The following is a 14,330-nucleotide window of genomic DNA, read 5'->3' as shown; positions in this document are numbered from 1 at the left end:
GGCAAGAAAACGTGGAAAAGAGTTCGATCGGGTGAAACCGAGCATCGATGGGCTACTTTTCCCTCCGGGCACTCGTCGCCGAATTCGATGAAGCTGTATATGTAGTCGGTTGGTGCTTTCGGTAGCAGAGTTAATGCAGTTCGCCGCTGCCAGGCGATAAAGTTTTTAGCGTTGCCACCGTCACCACCACCTGCACTGCAATTCCAATTCAATCCCCTCGGTTATGTCGTATATACTCGCCGCGACCAAAGTCAATACACCAAAGTCAAGAATCGTGAAGATTCTTCTAACGTTTCATTTACTTGCGTACACAGATTATGAAAAATTCATCTCAGCGTAAACCGCACTTTCACCGATGCGTCGTAACGTTTAAGGGGTTCGAGTCAACCATAAATCAGACTTCAAAAGTCGGGCGATTAATTTCGTGGCTCTACTTTGACGTCCCGTTTTTCTTCAGAACTTTTGTATAGTTTTTGTCTCGGACATTGAACGCATTCGAAACGGTCGGTGACAAAGTGTTTTCTGAAGAGCCGCGCGTGGGAGGATCGCGTGGAAAGACGTTTCCTTCGAGGTACGCGTGAAAGCGTTAGGAGAAAAAAAGAGGAAAGCTGGTGAAAGCACGGCGACGACTAGCGGAGAGGCTCGCCGTATGATTTCGAGACAAAGCGAAGGCTTGACACGGCTCGTCAACTGGATTTACTTTGAGCCGAGGACGCGACGACGTTACACGCGAAACCGTGTTACCCGAGTTCGTACACATGTAAACTCGCCGCGTTATGACGAGATTCGTTGAAACGTGTTCCGTGCAGCGTGTAATTTCGTCAACGAGGACAAGGTTCGCCGCTGATTTTATTTCGCAACGTTACCGACACGCTGTGTAAAATAAAAACATGAATTCGGGGTGGAAGGGACGGGTGGTGCAGGCAATGGTCGGAAGATCGACTCCTTTGGAAAAAAAAATGGCAATACCTCGGAGGGGTACCATTCATTCGGTATTTTATCAGGGCGGTGCTGGTGGTTCGGTCGATGGCGAGTCCTTGGGGGAGTATTCCGAGGGTTTGGCGGAGGAAATCAGTCGGGCAAGAAATTAAATATTACCCCGAGGAACGGAGGGTGTGCGCGTAGTTTCGGTGACCGTGCGTCGGCCGGGAATTCGGCGTCTCGAGTGGCGGTCCGCACGAACGCCAGGGGGTCGCTGGGGGTTGGGGCGCGATACCGCGATGTACGGGCTGTGTCACCGGGTCCCACGGGTATCCAGGACAAATAACATCCTGACATGGACGCGGCAAACAAGAAACCGCTCTTCCCTCCGACATCCGTCTCTCATCTTGGTCCCTTTAAAACCCGCGTGCCGGGTGTCGGTGTTCGTTTGCTCGAGGAATATCGATTCGACCATCCCTCGACGTGTCACGAAGCATCGTTTCGATATCTCATCATCTCGCGAGGATTCTCTCGAATTAGGCCTGAACACTCGGTGTCAATTTGATCGATCTTCCCGGTCTGCTTATTTCGGCCGCGGCAACTTTCGCCGAAAATTAATAACCCTCTCGGTTGATTTATTTTCTGGCAAACACGACAAACAAACTCGCGAGACTACTCTTCCGGGCGCGAAATTAATTACGCGTTTAATTAGAAGATTTGATTAATCGCGCGTCCCGGGACAGCGGAAAAGAAGGAAACACAAAGGATACAACAGAATGAGATCGAGAGGAAATCTTTAAGGAAGAGGAAGGATTTTAGCCAGCGAGAACCGGAAGCGACTGGGAAACGATGTCCGTGTTGTACGTTTAACACGCGGCTCAAAGCGCGGCCACGTTTAAGCCGAGCGACAGAGAGGATTCTAATTAAACCAACCGCGGTCCTCCGTCTCCGCAGGTCTACGTAGTTGCAGTTATTGTTGTAATTATCGTCGACGCGTGCACTTTCAGCGTAGTAGTTCCCTCCGTCGCGTCATCCTCGTTGTTGTTGTTGTTGTTGTTGTTATTGTTTGTTGCGAAACTTCCTTCTCGATCTCGCGTCTACCGTTCATCCCTCGAGCCCTCGTGTGTTCCCGTTTATCGCGAATTTCGGCGTACCACCAACTTCTCCTACGTGTCTCGGTAACTGGATTTGCCCTGGCTGCATCTACTCCTGATATCGTCGAGCTTTCTAACTACACTCGAATCGAGTCAACGAGCTTGTCCTTCTTTCCCATTCGGCCACACCCAAAGCGATAACTTTGCAAAATCATAAATTTCGCGAATCAGTGGTCAGGGGAAACAGATTATTTCGTGCGTCACCACCTTCGAGACATCGAACCATCTTTTCTCCCGACGCGTGTACGCGGCCGATTTCCTTTCTCTCATTCCTCCCTCTCCGATAATTGATTCTCCGAGTTCAGACGTCCCTTTTTTCGACGAGTTTTTCAGTGTCTAGCGAAGCGGAAGCAACGCAAACTCGACAGACGCGATATCAGTCTCATCCGTGCCAGCCACCCTCTTCTTCCCTTATTCTTCTCGTGGACGCTTCGCTAGCTTCCTTCTCCTCTCTTTTTCTTTCTTCTCCATCAGCCACCTTTCGAGACGGTCTCGTTTCGCCCACGGTACATTTGCTAATAACGAACGATAGACCGTTTCCACCGAGATAGAACGCGACTCGAATTTTCACCGTTCTTCATGAAATTGCATGACGTTCCCGTGGATGCAATCGCGCGCCAGTCTATTCTTCTTCTCACCGAGTGCATTTAAAAATTTCATGAAAAAGTAGTTCGCTGTTTAGCTATCTGATCCAGTTTTATCTATTCCTCGAATGCAAGAGATGGGAAGTTATCTTTCGAGGAAACTGTACCTCGAGAAGCTTTCGGAGGAGGTAAAGGGCGGGCAGTTGGTGAAAAACTTGTTTGCAGAGTGTTTACAACGAAACATATGATGAGTTGGTGATTCTTTAGAGGTAGGGAGGAGAGAATCGGTATAATTGTGCCACTCGCGGCATCCCTCGGTCTGAAAATACTTGGGGAAAAGTTGCTCGTGGCTTCTCCGACGAAACTTTTCCCGGTGAAAACACCGGGCGGTTAAGGACCGCGAGGAAAACCGAGGGAGGGACGATAGAGAGACTGCCGGCTCGGTGTAACCGGAGCTTCTCGACAAAAGGATGTTTCGTTGTTATTCGTTTGAAGAGGCACGTCGTTGGATCAACCAGGAAGATGAACAACGATACCTCGAAGAATATCTTTCTTGCGTTTGTAAGTTGATTTGCGGCCGCTTTTCTTCGTCCCCTCCCATTATAAATCGTTAATAACGTTTTCAGGAAGGGATTTTTACCTGGCGAAATAAATCATGATCCGATAGGGAGGATCTTCTTTGTGAATACAGAACGGTTCCTTTGTACAGATTCTAATCTTATAAGTCCATTAGCGTTTCGCTTGGAAAGTTTCAACGAGAAGGGATGATACAGGTAACCCTCTTATAACGCGTATTTTGCGAGCACAGTTTTCGTACACGCGCGGCGTGAAAATTGCGAGAACGTACGTATCCGAATCGGGCTTTAATGATGCGAACGCAAGATAAACCCGTCGCGACGACAAGTTCACCAGCTGGAATAACAGCGGACCCCGTTTCGTTAACACCTTCGGCTTTATTTTCTTCTCGTCCACGGTACGTTTCTTTTACGAGTTCTCTTCTTCGCTGTGTTGTCGTTGCATCCAACGCGAAAAAATTCTCCGCTTTGTCTCGCGAGTCGTTTCAATCTGTGCGCTTTTCCAAGAGGACGAAATCCGCGCACGCGAGCGTGCTACGAGCCGAGAGGGAGGCGTTTAAATTCGAACGACCGCCCGGACCGTGGTGTTACGGATTAAGACTCGCGGGACGTGGCTTCTTTTCCTCTTTTTCCTCTTTTTCCTTTACGCGTCTCCGCTCCGTCACGTTCTCGCGAAAATTTCGAGACGCCGCTGCCTTATAAATCTCGGGCGAAACGGCTCGACGGAGGAAAGAAAGACACGGACGCGGTGGCGGGGTCGTGGGTGGGATCGTAACCAGGGCCAAATTGAAATAAACTTACGAGGCTTCTGCAAGGACCGGGGAATAATTCAGACTGGAATGCAAGGAGTTACAAGTTAGCCAATAAACGTCGCCCTCATAACTTCACCAGCGTAATGGATACAAGTGGCGCTTGTGTGCTCTGCCGCTGCACCCTTAGCCCCATCCTCTTACTACGTCTACCTACGTAACGGAGAAAGAAACCTCGAGAAACGAAACTGCTAACGAACTTTGATAAATCACACACAGGGGATGAAATTGTTAGTCTTTAGACTCTATTAGAATTCGCTGTAGAGAAACGGTAACAATAATAAAAATGTCCTTTATTCCTTTGTTCGATTTTTAGGTATCTTAACATGGTTCCACGTTGCGCGTCTGCAATCCCGCTTGCAATCGTGGGAGCAGAGAGAAACGGGTCTCGTGTAATACGCCGGAACCTCCGGGAGGGTTTCTATTGCCCGAAGGATTATTGGCTTTTATCAGAGTCCGTCGCGAGCCAAGACGCGAACGTCTCTCTTTCCCTCATTGTATTTGCGTCCCATTTGGCAGTGCGCTTTCAATTCGATGCACCGTGCATTCCGTGGATACTCATTCACCGTATCCAGAGCTTATTGTCTTTCCGGTTCCCCGCTGTTCCCGTTCAGACCGTCTCGGTTGTCTAGCTCTCGGTTTACGACCATAAGGATAGAACCGCGGATCCTGTCGCGGCTGGCATCGAGATCCGAACCGGAAACAAGGCGTGCTCTCCTCGCGAAACTCAAACGTCTCTTTCGACCTGGTGACTAGTTTCCCTGATCGTTTCATCGATCCTTTGGCGTAGAATTTTCGCTCGTATCTTGGGTACTTTAAAACGATCCTTGTTTCACCGTTCTACCTGCAGAACCCTTTATCTGAAAACGTCGCTTTTGTAGCTGCATTGTGCTAGTATCGATGGAAGATTCGAACAATCCGTGTCGCGTAATGCCCGTATCGAAGTTCGATGGTTGGCGCACGTTGTTCTGCCACTTTAACCCCGTAGTTTGCTATTTGTAGCTTCAGTTCATACGGGCAAGTATCGGTTCTGACGCGGGCTGCATAGCGCATAGCTACGAGTACACTACCACGACAATCGACACTTGGAAACTGTAACGCGACTCATAATTGAATCCATCGTTCAAATTGTTTCGAGCTTCGCGTTGAACATCGTTTATTTATTAAATTCGTTTAGTATAACCATATTCGATTAGTGCTTAATCGAAAGCAATAAAAGTATAAATTATTTTTTGGAAAAAAAAAAGCAGAACTTGTTCGAAGGGGGAACAATTTTCCCGGTGTTAGTAGATCGAACCCGGTCGGCTTCATTATTCGACGATCATTTTTCTATGGGAATCAATTACGTCATTGCCGGTGATTCTGACAAACGATCGATTGATTACCGTTCGTCTCTCTCGTTACTGCTTTTCCCTTCTCTATCCAACGGTAACGTATGATCTCGTTGGGAAAAATAGGAGGAACGGGGGTGCGCGCGCGTGGACGTTCTCGGGGAAAAAAATTAACCCGACCGCGGGGCGTGCAGCGTCGAGAGAGCGGAAAAATGTTGCGGCTAGCAGCGGAGCGAACCCTCGTCGAAATTAATGGAGATTCGATCCGCGAATAGGACCGAGTTACCGTTGTATTTACGCGCGTGAAAACGAGAACGTGGAAAGCACCCCGGCTCGCTGCTATCGAACTACGACGTTCGATATTATCGAATCCGTTATCGACAAGTTGACCGTGCCCGCGATACGGCCCTCGCCGAATGGAAACGCGACAGAGAATTAATTTTATTATTTCCCACCCGATGACGCTTTGTTAGCGCTAATTGAAATCCCTTACTTTCCTGTCCGCCTCCTCTTTTCTGCCATTCGCTTCGATCTGTTTTACGCGTGCTATCCGCTTTCCACGAAAGAGCATCGCGGAAAATTCGATATTTATTCGCGTAAACATTTACTTAGTAAAATTATTCATAATCGAAACGGCGTACGGCCAACACCGATCCTTTTGTTTTTCGAATCCATTGCGTCGGTCTCGTTATTTGATACCCTCAATGATTGAAATTCATGTAATGACCGGACTGCCAATGTTTTTATAGAAGGAAGGTATGAAACTGAACGTTGACACAAAGTACTCGTTTAATTTTTCAACGATGAGTAAATAAATAGCCGAAAGGAAGGATCTATCAGGGGAAGGGTTAAAACAAAGAATGCATCAAAATGAATGAAGAACGAAGGGAAGGCGGAAGGGTGTTTACGACGCGCAGAAACGTCGCGAGCACGATCCTAGAGCGGAAGGGAAATTTAGAGAGCCATTTCGGAGTACTGCAGTTCCCTCGATTATGTATGCCACGTAGCTATAGAGTCGTACGTACACGATACGCCGCAGTTCGGTTCGTTGTGCCGTACCACCACGGACTCGTGTGTATATTTATGCACAGAAGAACGTGTGTACGAGCGGCTGCAACGATCTAAGCCACGGCACTTTCTAAAAGAAAACGGTTATCCTGGGAAGAGCGAACCGGCAGCCCGTTTGCCGGTGTTTGCCACCTTGAAATATTTAGCGAGGCATTTTCAAAAACTTCTCCACCGATGCTGGAAATCTCGCGCGACTCCCGTACGCCCCGGTAATGCGGCCGAACGGTATCCAAAGTCGTTCGTATTCACCGGAAGTAGGAGGAAAAATGGCCCCTTATCCCGGCCAAACGCGGTGCCTTACGGTAACGTTGAATGAATGTTTCAAACGAGTATTCGAAAGACGCAACCTGTCGTTCTACCATCGGCAACGACCTACAAACTAATTGAATGCACTCTCGAATTCGAAGCTCGACGAGCAGATAAACTCGTTACCGAGACTGCGGATGTGCACGCAAGCGGAACATATCGGAATATGCAAGAAACGTTGGAGTAAATATTCAACAAAGGGTGAAAAGGTGGAATATCTATGTTTCTCGCGGCCGATTCAGCCACAATTTGTCAGACTTATCGGCTTCCATTTCCATTTTGCAAATGAAACGTTTCGCGGAATCGATCCGATAAGAGTAACCAGCATAGAGAAAAGTAAACTCGATTAATTGCGTCGCGGAGAAAGGAAACGTTGCGCCACGAAACTCGTCGAGGGGTGAAAAAGGAGGAAAAAAATGTTTCGATGCTGGCTGTGGCAGTTGCGTTAACGCGATAAGTCGAATTCCACGGGTTAATGAAAGGGCTGCGCGAGTCGATGATCGATCGACGGGCATCGATATTTCTGGAATCGACGCGGGAGAAGACGGGGAACCGCCTTATCGCGATATCGGATAATTTACAAGGGTGCGTAATGGAGATTCCTGAGGCACGGGGATTGACTGCGCCAATAAATTGCCATAAGGCAAGTACAAAGGACCCTAAAGCGAAGGGTGGAGGATGGGGATCGCGCGCGAATGGATAAGGGTGCGTTGCTAACGAACAACAGAATGGATTCGCGCGACGCATAATCAGAGGAAACGAATTTACGTCTAACAAGGATCGATTTTCTTGATTTCGCAAACGATTCTATTGGAATTTCCGAAAAGATATTTCGAATCAAAGTAGTAGGATTTTTGATCGCCGTGAGATCGTTTCGTCCCGCTGCGAGATGCAGGCTTAATAATGGGTGAGCGCAGTTAGCGGCACGTTTCGCCGTGTCCCCCGAAAATGGCTCGGAAGAAAAGAATGCGGGGACAGGAGGGGAAAACTGGCATTTGCTGGGGGTGTGTGCTCAACCGTTCGCCCTGCTGTCGCACGACAAAAGTACAATCGATACAGTTTACTCCGGCGCGAGATTAAGGATCGATGGAAACGCTGACAATGGGCCAGGGCATTGCATTCTGCAGGCGTGCGCTTTCCCTGTTGCATCGTGATATACACAAGTACACCTTCCAACCCCCTCTGTGTCAATGACACGTTTGCTTGCACCCTTCTCGTTTTCGTTCAACTTTATCACCAACGTTTTCTTCGACGATCTGGCACGTGTTTCGGGCTCTGTAGAACGTTTGTTAGAAACCGGAACTGGTAGATTGTTCTTGCTAAAAATATTATCTGAAGAAACTTTTAATAGTTTCGTGAAACGGATCGAATTGACGAGTGCCAAAAGTACCCAACCACCATTCAGCCAGTTAGAATCGAGAAATAGAATCTTTCACAAATATAATCCTCTCGGTTCCCAAGCGGATCCGGACACTGGCCATCGATTCAATGGGTCACGAATGGTTTAACGAGCATTAATATAATCTTGTCAGGGAACAGGAATCGCGCCTACGTTTTTCAGGCATCACAAAAGCGCAGCTTCATGAGCGAGCGATTTTAAACACAATGAGGAGAGGATCGCGTCCCCCGATGCGCCCCTGTCGTGGAACGGTGTTTCGTAGCTCGTGCCACACCCCCGTGGGGTCCTAACTTCGGGCCCCATTATGTGCCGGGACACAATCGGTAAATTGTCAGAATTACCGAAAGCGAACGGGGATCGGGCGGGGCTGTGGCACGGGGACAGCTGTCGCGGCGCGGCGTCAGCTGACGGATCTCCTTCTTCGTTCCCAGTTTACGGGAAAACTTGTCTCGCAGTTTCGTAATTAACTGGATGTCTCGTGCACCGCAGGTCCCCCAACTTCTGCCGGGACTCGTTCCTAGACCTGGTATTATCTCGCGGACGGATAGCGCGTTATCGACGCCATTGTTTCGCGAGACTAGGAGAGGAACGCGGTTCGTCGTCGAATCAGCGAGGTTGTTCCCTCGCGTCTTCGAAAACAATGCCGTCGCGGTTTCAATCCGTCGAGAGTTGTCTGCCCGATGATTCTCACCGACAAATTAATCCTCGTTAATTGCTAGAGTCGCGTGCTTCGGATAAGGAACGATTTACAATTCGGAAAATCCGACGAGAGGGATGATCGGGTGAAAACGCGCGGAAAAGCGGCGATTTTCCGCGAGACGAGGAAGAAGGCGGTACGTTTAAGGTTGAAATTCGTGGAGGGTCGAGCGAGCGTTAACGAGGAAATTTAAACGCGGCCAGCGAGTAAAACGGAGGGAAAGAAATTACGAAGGGAAGAGCGTAAGAGCATCCCTCTGGCTCCAAGGATACGAGGTGACCACGACGGACGGCGATACAGAAAACGTCGACGGTGGTTCGCGAGGAACGCGTCGGCGACCGGGCTGGCCAGGCTTTACGAGGGTCAAGTATTTTCTAATTAAGCCGGTCCTCTCGCGTAAAACGTTGCGGCATCGTACGAGCAGCGCCCTCGCCACTTCAAGGACCACCCTCGTCAACCGTCTACCAACGCTTAATTCACTCAGCTTCCCTCTGGCTATAAACACGCGCGGAACGGCGCTCGGTGGACATCCGTTTCCTCTTGAAAACCCTAAAATTATTTTGCACGAATTCAAATCTTCATAAGACCCGAATAGGATCGTCGTCGTATCGATCGAACGGGCCGCGTTTTCCGCGCAGCACGACGCGGTCGCGTTTGGAAATATTCGTTAGCCGCGTTGGTTGGCAAAAGCGTAGGTGAAATGTTTACTTACAGACGGTCAACAAATTATTTTGCAACGGCAACCGAACACAGCTACGCGGAACAAGCGCGACGACGGGGCGGGGCGGAGGGGTGGGTGAAAATTCGCGGAATAACCGTGCGAGCGTATCGTCTCTATTACCTACGGCCTCGTTAGCGTCTATTTCATCTACAAACTTTATTCGCGTCGCTCGAAAATCGAATTACCCGCGTCCAGGGGCCGGCCTGGTATCGATGGCGCGCGAATGCTCGTGTCGGTTGAAATGTTAATGAACGATGGAAATATAACGACGACGGGGGCGGGGGTGGAACTGGTGGACGTGGTGTATGCTCGAGAGAATGAAAACGAGTGTAGGCGAGAGACACAGAGTTAGTTAGTCGCATCGGTAAATTACGTGCGACCGGTAGGACAGATGAGAATGGAAAATTAGCGAGGGAATGGCGTGGAATCGTAAACATCAGGTCTCGCAGTGGGACAGAATTTCATATTAATTATTTTACAGAAAAATATAGCTGTTACTTTGAAATTTTACGTTTCCTTTATTCCTTGAGACTCAGCTTCACCGCGGGACCCTTTTAGTACGTTTGTTTATTATTTACGCGAAAAGTATTTCAATAGCCGGGCATGCGTGATCATCGCGCATGAAGACATCCGCTGCAACGATCACCCGGCGATATATGCAAACGAGAAAAAAACGGTGCAGAGGAAGGGAGAGAAAAACGTAATTATCGGTGGCCTCCAGCGATACGCTGGTGGCGTTTCATTACGTTTTTTAATTAACTTTTACCCGGCCCGTGCATATATATCGGCCGGAAAGAACAACCGCCCACATATTCGTACGTTTATGCATGGGTTCACCGCGTTCATTTGTTTTCTTTCACGGCCACTATTTATTTTTTTCATTCCCGTCGTCGTTGTAACAGCCCGCGGCTGTGAAACGAACGATCGTCCGGCGGACGAACGAAACGAGATGAAAGGAGAGGGAATAGTTTTCGTTCCGGCCAATTTCAGAGGATGCACTGGCTCGATGACTTCTACGGGAATTTAATTAATTCGTTCCCGGTTAAATTACTTTCGCCAAAGCTGCTTAAGCCTTCTCCGCGGAGTCCTCCCGGTGATCGCCTTCTTTCTTCCGTGTAATTAGGAAAACAATCGGCAAAGGAAACTAGGCAAAGAAATCGCGTAAGGCTGTGACTTGCAATTGCACAGCTAAAAGAGGAGATGGTCTTCGGTGAAAGAACGGTCAGAACGGAAAAGGAAGAGGTAGAGGAAAGAAGGTAGAAAGGAGTGGTTCAATAGAGGATTATTAAGTAAAGAGTTCCTTCTGTGTTGAAGGATCGACGAAGAATGGGGATTAAAAGAACGCTCGCGGCCTTTATGTACCCGTGGTCCTCAATTAAACGTAAACTACCGATTTAAGTAGGTCAAAGAAGTTTTAACTTTGGTATTAAACGTTTCGCTCGGGATGGCTAGGATGCTGGTAACTTGAAAAGGAACAGGAGTATTACAAACGCGTAATGCGGTAGTCGTTATTCGTAGCTGATATTTTTAACAAATTTTTTCCACCGTCCAATCGACACGGTTCAACGATGCGTAATGCTCTTTAATTAGAGAAAATTCCCACTTCTGTCTCGCTTAATAAGCCTTCCCTTTGTGATGCATCAGTTAATAATACCCTCCGTCTGCATGCGATCGTATAATAAATATAATAATCATTGGTGCGCTGTGAACACGCGAAACCAATTTTCCTGGCGCCGTAATTAGAACGAGAGCAAATGAAGCGACCTTGTGTTTCAGGTGTTTCCACGTGGCCAGCCAGACGGAGACGCGTTCGTTAAGCCTGCAACGCAATTGTTCCGGGCAACTGTGACCGAGGAAGAGGAGGATCCGCACGCAGGTGAGAGGACGCGGAAAGGCGAAAATCCGCGTGTGCACAAAGAGCACGCACTCGCTTAATCGCATTATGCTAAGCGACGGGGATCGGTCAAAGGAGTCCTTCCTGTTCTGTTCGAATGGTGATTATGCCTATGCACAGGTTGTTCAAAAACCGGTGAAATTTATTTACTCGCTTTCAATTCTACGTGTTCCGTGCCACCTTTTGAACATCCTGTAGACGAAACTACGTATTTCGTCGAACACTCGACGAGGGTATTGTCGCGTTCCAACGCGTACACGCACGCCTGACCAGAAAATCCGCGAGTTTTCATATTTTCACGCTAAATTTGTCCCACCGCTCGACCGCACAATGGGCCCGGTCTAAACGGTCTCCTTTCAGCCGTAGATTTCGGCCATTAGAGCCATTGACGGATTACCCTGGTCTCCGAATCCCATGGACCCCTCTCTTTCAAGTTCTTAACCACGGAACAGTTCTTCCCGGGATGTCAGGCTAGGCTCGGGATTGATTTTTTGAATATTCACTTGTAAAACGCTGATGGAGACCGTTTAAAGCGTGCATTGTTCGACGACCGAGGAATATCACGGCTCGACGCCACTCTTTCTTCGTTCAATTGCGATTCCTTTGAAGATCCACCGTCTTCGGTTCCCTGTTTTAGAAATATAGATTTTTCCTTCTCTCGGATAGGTACGAAGGATAATTATCATTTATTTCTCTCACGTTTCGAGCCAACTTTTTCGTGTGATCAACGGTTAAACGAAAGCCACGGTTCAAACGCAACGCACGAATTATTTAATGTTTATAATCCGCAAAATGGCGCGTCAACTAGCATAAAGCGTTTTAAGCGTGCGGTCTGGCCGCATGTTTGCGGCATCCTGAAAAATTCCTCGGCTGATTCGTTGGTTAAATCGGAATGCTAATCCAAATGCGTTCCATTTTGCGCGCCAGCCATTAAATATCTCTTCAGGGAGGCTCTTTGTGTTTCGTTGTTAGCCAGAACGCAAACACCGACACGGATAATAAACCAAATAAACTTTAGTGTCTCGTTCGTTCAACTAGCTCGTTCGTGCGTGCTAGAAAGAGAGAACAAAAAAGAGAGAACACGGTTTTCGAACGGGTTCCGAACCAATTTCCAAGAATATACTGTCCACAGAGTACGAAATTCTTTTTTCTTCTCTCTCGCGTGGATATATAAATTATTTGGGAATTAAGTTAATTAAACGGCCGGCAATGAACGCCAGCTAAATGGAGGCGGAAATAAAAACTGCCGCAGGGATAGTTTCACGTATTCCGTTTATTGTGTTATTATTACCATTTTTAAAAATGATCAAATTTTCATTACAAAAACAAATTAGTATTATACGTAGACATTCTCAAGTGGAGACTGTCAAGATTTAAAGCCAGGTCTTGAATGACCCATCCACAGTGCGAGTATTAATCAAAGCGACAGCATCCGCCAAACAAATCCACGGTTGTTGTCACACGGATAATACGTATGTCCTTCTCCTTTTCTATGGGTTATGCAAACGTCCATTGAATGAATCCCTGCAGCTAAAATGTCCCCTCGAAATCATGGCACAAAGGGAGAGGTTAGGATAATAATGTATTAACGGGCGCTTTACGAGCGGCCAATTTCGGCCGCAGGTTTATTTGATCGCAAATCCCTAAACGGTCGAATCTCCCATCAAACGTGTCTCCGATGCGATTCTTGCCGGCCAGGGAATAGCGGATCGATAAAATCCCGAGAGTAACTTATTGCAGTCTCTGTATGTACACGCAAAGGACTAAATATAACCGTATTATACGTGGTCGGATTAAAAGAACGAGGATTAACCGAGCTCTTTTCATCCTATTTTCGCGAATACAATGATGCAACGAATACGGACACGCTCGATGGTCATCGGTACAAATTGATGGGCCATTAGATCAACAGTAAATTACTGCAATTTTGTGAGAATCGAGGATTCGATAGGATAAGGGTAGAAAAGCTCAAGGATCGTTGCATTTGTCTTGCTTGCAGTTTATTTCGTATCCAACAAAGTTGAGCAAAGAACGTTACAGAGTGATTCGTCGGCAAATTTTAGCGCGTAACTCAGCCAACCTGGATATTAAGATTCATCGCGTCGGTTGAATTAGAGCGGAGAATTATTTTCATTTCGTGATATGCAGATTAGCCGTTCCAAGGCGTGTAATTAATTCCGGGCGCGTTTAAGTGCTCGCTGATACCGTTACTCCGGCGTCGGAGCGTCAAATTTGTTTTGTTGATGAAATTTTTACTATTCCGTTGATTTCTCTCTTTTTTTTTTTTTTTTTCATTTTTATCCGGGGCGAGACAAAGATTGGCAAGGTCGGCCGGCGGGTGGGATAAAAGCAATACACTGTCGAGGTAACCATTGATTTACGAGCGGGCGTAAATTTAGTCTGCATAATTAGCTCGATACGCGACGATTCGAGAGCGTCCCTTGTGTCGTGGCAGAGCAGAACCGAGCGCAATTTTCCCTTTATACACGGATTCCACTTCGGTCCCGAATACACGAACGTTCCTCTCTTTTTTTTTTTCCATCCACGTAGCACCCGTCGCGGGAAAAATAATATTTCACCGTTCTATCTGGCCTTGTCGCGCCCCTGGCATTGATCAGTCCTTGCCGTGTCGAGATGTTCGCTCGCGCGTGACGACGATGTACAGACTGCTTCGCCTCCGCTTCGTCGATCACCCTTGAAAAAGGCGAAATCAGACAGACCGTCGAGACACGATCGAGGGTGGACGTCGAAATTGACGGTAAGGTTATTTATACCGTACGGTCAACCTTTAATATCTGATAAAACTTTAGCTCGAAGATGGACGAGGTAATTTCGGAGAGAATATTAAAATATTCGTAAATACGAGATAAC

The 14,330-nt window shown here is 47.7% G+C and overlaps 1 long non-coding RNA gene across 1 annotated transcript in view; it reads left to right on the top strand.

Annotated features, from left to right (window-relative positions):
- Positions 1-14,330, top strand: part of LOC117602622 (uncharacterized) — a 110,468-nt gene that overhangs the window by 56,315 nt on the left and 39,823 nt on the right. The window contains exon 3 of the long non-coding RNA XR_004581007.2: positions 11,342-11,441. This is a non-coding gene — a long non-coding RNA (uncharacterized LOC117602622). The remainder of the gene's footprint in view (positions 1-11,341; positions 11,442-14,330) is intronic.

This window comes from Osmia lignaria, chromosome 12 (assembly GCF_051020975.1).
Source record: "Osmia lignaria lignaria isolate PbOS001 chromosome 12, iyOsmLign1, whole genome shotgun sequence".
In the NCBI taxonomy this organism is placed as follows: Eukaryota; Metazoa; Arthropoda; class Insecta; order Hymenoptera; family Megachilidae; genus Osmia; species Osmia lignaria.
Note: the sequence above shows the minus strand (reverse complement) of the source record. Positions and strands in the feature narration are given on the sequence as shown.